The sequence below is a fragment of the Mirounga leonina genome, unplaced genomic scaffold, assembly GCF_011800145.1.
Source record: "Mirounga leonina isolate KUSES-001 unplaced genomic scaffold, KU_Mleo_1.0 Mir_128, whole genome shotgun sequence".
NCBI classification, from domain to species: domain Eukaryota; kingdom Metazoa; phylum Chordata; class Mammalia; order Carnivora; family Phocidae; genus Mirounga; species Mirounga leonina.
This window is the reverse complement of record NW_023270320.1, coordinates 38,109,630-38,116,888: the sequence shown is the minus strand read 5'-3', so window position 1 is coordinate 38,116,888 and position 7,259 is coordinate 38,109,630. Positions and strand designations below refer to the sequence as shown.

At 39.2% G+C, this 7,259-nt stretch overlaps 1 non-coding gene across 1 annotated transcript; it reads left to right on the top strand.

The window, feature by feature from the left end:
• Window positions 1-557: 557 nt before the first annotated feature.
• On the top strand, window positions 558-664 carry LOC118010149. Its single transcript, XR_004679143.1, has one exon. It is a non-coding gene; the product is annotated as a U6 spliceosomal RNA (small nuclear RNA).
• Window positions 665-7,259: the final 6,595 nt, after the last annotated feature.

The following is a 7,259-nucleotide window of genomic DNA, read 5'->3' as shown; positions in this document are numbered from 1 at the left end:
ACCAAATAAAGTATAACTTGTCAGAAAAATAGTTAGGATTTTGATTCTTTATTATCAACTTAATTTTAATCAAGTAGTTGACTCAGTGGGGTTCTAAATAACTCCTGGGTAAAATATTGGAAAATTCCACTTAACTGGGATAAACATAGAGTGACATGTCTCAAGGCATGCAGAACCAAGATCTTACCTAAAATGAATTAAAGTAAGTGCTAAAATATAGTCAAGTATTCATGGAAGGAAGCAGCTTGTGACCCAATGTTCCTCAGTGCAACCCTAGAAATGTTTTGAAGATTAGAGATGCAGATTCAGCTTCTCATTTGTTGCTGAATTCAGTGTTAGTTTTCTGATGATTTGTTTTTGTCTTTGTCTGATCCACGCTGGAAAGAGTTCCCATTCCTATGCCTTATGCTTCTTTAGTGTCACCCTACCCCCCATCTCTCTGGAGCTCATAAGAAGTGACATGAAGCTTATGCTTCAAACATAACTTAAATGATTATATATATATATATATATATATATATATATATATACACACACATATCTGCTATTTGGAGGTTCATGTCAGTGCTTGGTCGTATGGTCTTGAAACTGGAATGGTCAGAGAAGATTAGAATGGTCTCTGCACAAGGATGACACCCAAATTTGGGAAGAGGTTCATGTTTTTGTCAAATATATTTTAATAAAAAATAAAGTACATATTCAATAGAATTTTAAAAATTGATTACAAAGCTTTAAAATGTGTGACTTTAATGTCACTATTTTAATTCATAATATAATTTGATAAGATAAAATCATGATTAATTGTTGCTGTTAACATATATGTGACCAGAGTGCCCAGTACATGTATTCATTCAACAAGCAATTCTTGGGGGCACCTGGCTGGCTCAGTCAGTAGAGCATGAACCTCTTGATCTCAGGGTTGTGAGTTTGAACCCCACATTGGGTGTAGAGCCTATTTAAAAAAATAAATAATAATAATGATAATAATAAGCAATTTTTGAATGCCTGGTACATTCCAAGTGCTTTCCTAGGTATAAAAAAATATGGAAATGAGAGTGAATAGTCTAATTGTAAGAGCTCACACTGTAGCAAACAGATAAATATTGCACAGATCATTTCATATCTTCATTCTTGAAATAATCATCAAGTGATTGGTGTGAGCTAGGCAATTCTGAGCAGTTTGTTGTGTGGTGGGTGGGAAGGTAGCTCAATTCTGAGCAGTTTGTTGTGTGGTGGGTAGGAAGGGGCTTTTCTGTGCACTCACATTCTGGTGAGGAGAAAGACCAATGTGCAGATTAGAGATAGAGATAGAATATACATATATATGAGTTCTTATATTGATGTATATTAATATACCCCATGATATGTCAGGTGATGTGTACTATAAGAAAAATAAAGTAGGGATAAGAGGATGGTGAAGGGTGCTGAGTGCTATCTTGTGTAGGATGTCACAGGGTGACTAGTGTGGCTAGAGCCCAGTGAGGGGGGGGGGGATGTTAGGGATGAGATCAGGGAGGATGAGAGGGGTGGACAGAAAGTCCTGTCTTTGTTTGGGTTGTTCTGGAGACCAAGACCCTTAACTCAGGTTGGGGGTAAGAGAAAGCTTTCAGGACAAGGTGATATCTGAACTGAGCTTTCGAGGATCAGTAGCTGTTCATATAAAAGGAAGGAGGAGTTCTGAAGAGTGTCCCGTAGGGTGCAAATAGCCTTGGCAGTCATGGAAACAGAAATCCCAGGGCACATTGCAGACCTGCAGGTATCATAGTCACCCTTCTCTGATGGCTATCAACATTAATTACAATGGTAAACTGAATGATACATTCCCTCTGTCATACCTCTTGAAGAAGTGTGATACATGCAGGTGGGGCATGGGACAATAATTAAACAGACTAGCATGGACTTTCACTGAAAATGTTTCATTCAAATTAATTCATATCTTTGGAGTTGACCCTAATCTTTCTTCAAAGATTAAGGACTGACCCCACCTTACATATGTTTGTGGAAGCCATTTTGTACAGAAGAATTGGTAATTATTCCTCAAAGTCAGAGTGGTTAGAGAAGTAGATATGAGTGAATGAGTAAAAATTGAAGAGTTGGAAACATAAGTTAAAAAAAAATCCTAGGTTTAAGATATCATATTACATAATTTGAGGTAAAACTTTGTCTTCTGTGTTTCTTTTTTTTCCTCTCTCACTTTGCTATCACTTTGCCTCTTTGGATAACCAGTGATCTCTCTCCTGGCCCCACTTTCCAGAGCATTTCTCAGTTGGGAGGGCTTGGCTGATCACAGCATTCTCTTCTTGGACTGGGCAAGGCAGAGGGTTGCCAAGTGCATTCTGGTAAAACACTTATTTGTACTTTCATCCACTCATTTATTCAAGCAATAGTTTTCCTCCAACTAAATATTGACAGTGACAGCCCCAAGTTCATGAATCTTGAGCAGAGGAAATTTGAGTTTTCAGGAGGCAGAGGGGAAAGCAACTTGAATGACAATATTCAGTGACATGAAAATCATGATCTGGTAGAAATGTCACTTGTTCATTAACTCACCCATTTGTTGTATGATTTATTCATTCAATGTTATTAAGTGATCACCTGTTCTGAGTGAGGCACTGCACCAGGAATTGGATATAAAGAAGAGGGCAAGGGCACTGCACATATCAGATACTCACTTAATCAATCACAGGGCTTCCTGGTGCCACTTTGGCCAGTTCAGAGAAAATGACACTGGCATTAGACCACTGGCAATACAAGGCATTTGGGTGGTGATCAGGTATGACTTTCATCCTCCTCTCCTGACATTGGAGGGGATAATATGTTGGTATGTTAAATAGCTACCCCAAATCATGGAAAATGGGAGGTCCTCTTGCTTGGTTATTGTACCCTGGAGGACAGCCCTGGGCTTGAAGTCAAGGACTTGCCCCATGACGTGGAAGCTGCTTGATTCACCTGTCATCTTCACCTGTGCACCCACCCTTGTCTCTCATCTACAACTCTACAGTAGCCATCCACCTGGTCTCCCTGTTTCCCCAGTTTTCCTGGAAGAGTCTACTCTCCCAGCAGCACTGTCTGTGATGTTTCTAGAACTTAAGCGAGGTGAGACTGGTTCCCCTCAGTGACTTACTACCCCACGTAGAATAAAATTCATGGCCAGTGGCCCCGTGTGACCTGCTGCCTGACTCCCTAAACCCTCCCTCCTTCCTCCAGCCATTTCTTCCCTCTTCATGTTGCTCTGGCCTCACTGACCTCCTGGCTATCTCTGGAAGAGACTAGTCCTGTGCCGGCCATCCGCCTGGAGTGTGTTTGTCTCTTCTGGACTCAGGCCCTCTCTGTGTACCAGACTCTGCAAAAGCTGGTTGAGCAGAGCGGCCTTCCTTGACCATCATAATGTACAAAAATATCCACCACCCTCTTCTAGCCTCTGATCCCTATATTCTTCTTCATTACTTGGCATATTTGTTCATCGGCACTCAGCCCACCAGAATATAAGCTGTGTAAGATCGGTGGTTCATCCACAGATTTCAGAACTACAACAAAAAGGTAGAAGGTACTCAATGAATATTTGTTAACACAATAAATGAATGTCCACAGGAATAAATTTGCTTGAAATCCCCGACTTCCAGTTGACTTTAGGTGAAAAGGAAGTAAATACTGCCCTCCCTACCTACATGGTAAACTTTCTGTGGTACCAAGAATTGTAGGCAGGAAAGCTCTTTGTAAAATCTCAGGTACCGTATAGTTATATATTTTATGGAGGTTTTAGGCAACATAACTGGCAGTAGTAATCAGCTTTCAAAACCCTCTTAGGATTTTGATTTCATCAGACTGAGTAGTTTAAATTCCTTTAAAATTCTAGTTTTATGATCCTTTGTTTATAGCTAGTACTTTTCTCCAAAGCACAGTAAGATTCTGATTTATTTTTTGTTTCCATTTTGAAGCAAAAATTGATGCGCTCACATATTTCCCCCAAATCGCATCAGGTGCTTCAATTACAAGAAATGTGTTTCAATCAGGTCGGGCCCTGGGAAGTGCTGGAGGCGGGGAAGCGGTCGTGGTACCCTGCTCCCCGGCTGCTTTGTGCGCAATCTCACTGAGTTTCTCCTCATCCCCGAGCAAACTCTCGCTTGTCCGGGACAACAACTTGCCGCTACATGAATTCGGGTTAGTGTGAAGATGACAGTAAGCACCATCATCGTCATCGTTATTATCCTTATTTTCTTTTGCATCCACTTCAGAAGATGGGGCCAGGAAGAGGAGTCACTTCAGCCAGAGGACTGGATTTTAAACATAGTTTCAACAGAGTAAGAGCAAGCGGAGGGAAGCCCGTGTTTGTTAAATCTTTTTTCAAATCTCACCATACATACAACCGTGTCTAAAAATTCTGCATTGTATTTTATGCGCAATCTCCTACAGCTCAGAAGACATAGCTTACCATTTTAGATGGGGTGCCATGACACGTAGTCAGTTTGTACAGGGATGCTTTATTCCAGTCATGGTCATTTAGAAAGCATCCCAACTTTTTTTTTTTTTTTTGCAGTGTTTTAAAATGATAAATTTTTATTTTATGTATACAGAACAAAGTTTTCAATGTGTATAAAAATGGCTTATTTCTATCTTTTTCTCATGGTGTTAATCCTACCAGAGTGTTTATGACGGTATAGTTTTAGTTTCATTGTGTTGACCATGTTAATGAAACTAAAATAATTCAAAAACAAAAATACAAGAGGCTAAACAAAACCTGACGGAAATAAAGGAAAGCAAACATCTTTCATTCCTTTCAAAGTATATTATTCCAAAAGGGATGATGTAGTTTTAGGGATTTTGCAAGTGTCTACTATTTTGTTCTTTTTAAAAATCTTTTTATCTAGATGAAATCTAAGGAAAGGGATCTTGCAGTTACAACTTTGTAGAAGTTAACAGAAAAGAGCCTGACATATCTATAACATTTTCATAAAGTTCATAATATTTAAAAAATCTAAACATTAAATCAAAGGGCTCTAAACCATAACTCAAGGAATCGACAGAGAATCTTAAAGTCTTTCTGACACCTCTTGCCCCAAATGACTGGCGAATAATTATCTTATCCATTTTACATTTTGTAATGTGTGTTGACATTTAGAATATGCCCTTATATTCTGGTTTTCACATCTCAGAAAGCATATAAAAAAAATTCAATGGTATGTTTATACCCGTGTGTGAGAGACGAGTGTTAAAGTTTACGTTGAGAAAATTTGCGAGACGATTGATTATTAAACATGGCCCTTATTGGTTAAATTACATAAACTTAAAATTAAATCCATTACTTCAAAACAGATGTACCTAAGGGAGTTGGGCTGCATTGCTGTCCAGTGATGTTATCCTGAAAGCTAGAAACTGCCCAACATGACGTATTTAGACCAGGCAGACTGGGGATGGTCTACATCAGGCTCTGCCCCTCTCATAACTCATGGTTAAACATTTACCAGCACACCACTGACTACAAGAGACTTACAGAAGCCTCCCACTCCACTTTCGAGGACCAAACCCATGGGTTTCATTTTTATAGAGCTTTCTCCAACCACCCCACCACAAAGAGAGTCAATGATTTTTTTTTCCCCTTCTTTATTCTTCTACCTCCTTGTAAATCTATTACAACACATATCGTGTTTTACTTTACTTATTTACTTAATGTTTATTACTCTTTCCCTCTAGAGAGGGAAATTTCACAGTGTAATATGTTGTAGACTTTCAGTAAGTGTTTATAGAGTTAATAGTAAATGAACCAATTAATTAGTATAGAGAAGGAAGAGATTAAAGGAAATTCTTGTGCTATTAGACTAACAGGATTTGGGCGCTTGTCTGGAAAGGATCAGATAGAGAGAAGATAATCATTCTGTTACATATGTCGTATGTGTCTGAACCAGAATAAATACTCCTTCATGCATTTCCATCGGATATCTTTCTCCACGTGCCCCTTCCAAGTCTGTATCCTCTACAACCCAGCATAACAGGTGCACTGAAAACGAGGCAGGTGCCGAACAAGAGAGACAGTTTCATGACTATAAGACAATTACTTAGCAAGAATATAGGATGGAAGCATTTGAAGAAATAGCCTCATCTCTCCTTAGTCTCTAGGCACAACTTGGCTCCTGCCTCATGACCAGGGGGTACTTGTTGAACAACCGCCCCAATTGCAATGCTCATAAACATTTTACAGGAAAAGCATTCGCATCTTCAATATTTCACTGAGAGCCTGCCCTCTCAGTATGCACATACTTGATTCAGAAGTTAATTTTAACTTGAATAACTGGGCTCCCTCGACCTAGGGGGCACTGGCAACTTATACATAAAGCATTTATGGTGTGAGTTATTTTTAACTTGCACCCAATCAGCCAGCTTGCTGCATAATAGGAGTATTGGAGTTTAGTCTACAAAGAAATTGGAGCTATTCTCCTGAGAATAAAAGCACAAGCATGTGTGCTAGCCACGAGCGTAGCTCATGCGACCATCAGGAACCCTACAAACTGCCATTCTGTCGCACTGCCTGACATTCATAATGAAAATTTTGACACAATATAAGATCTGGAGGTGTCCTCAATAATGTCAAAAGCAGATTGCATTATGGTTATCTTCATTCTGTTAGTTGTATGTAATCCATGTTAATTTATTGCAAACTGATAATTCAGCAGATATGCCACATTCTCTAAATGTGGATGTGAATGTCATTCCTTGAATAGGGTGCAAAATATCCTATATTACGCAGGAGGTGAACAGATTAATACCAGCTCAGTAGAAGCCATCATTTTCCAAGCAGGTCTCCTAGAGATCAGAGATTTTTAAATATAAAAGGCTGCCATGGTTGTTACCATTATTATAAACAGAGCAAAAAATAATAATTAGTCTTAAATATAACAGGCAGTGTACATGATTCATTAGCTAATGTAATACTCTTACTAATTAAATGCTTACTACGTGTCAGGCGCTATGCTAAGCATTCTCAAAAGAGTGTCTCATTAAGTACTACAGAAATCCCAGATGTTCAATAGTATTATCTCCATTTCATGGATAAGGAAACTGAGTTGAGAAGATTCGTCTGTTCTGGGCACACAGCTAGGAGGGGAGGAGAGGGGGAAGGAGCCCCAGTCTTGCCAGTTCAATAGCCCTTGCTGTTCATCATAGTGCTAAGTCTTCTGAAATTAAAAGGTAAGTAAGGAGGCGCCTGCGTGGCTCCATTGGTTAAGCATCTGATTTTAGCTCTGGTCCTGATTTCAGGGTCCTGG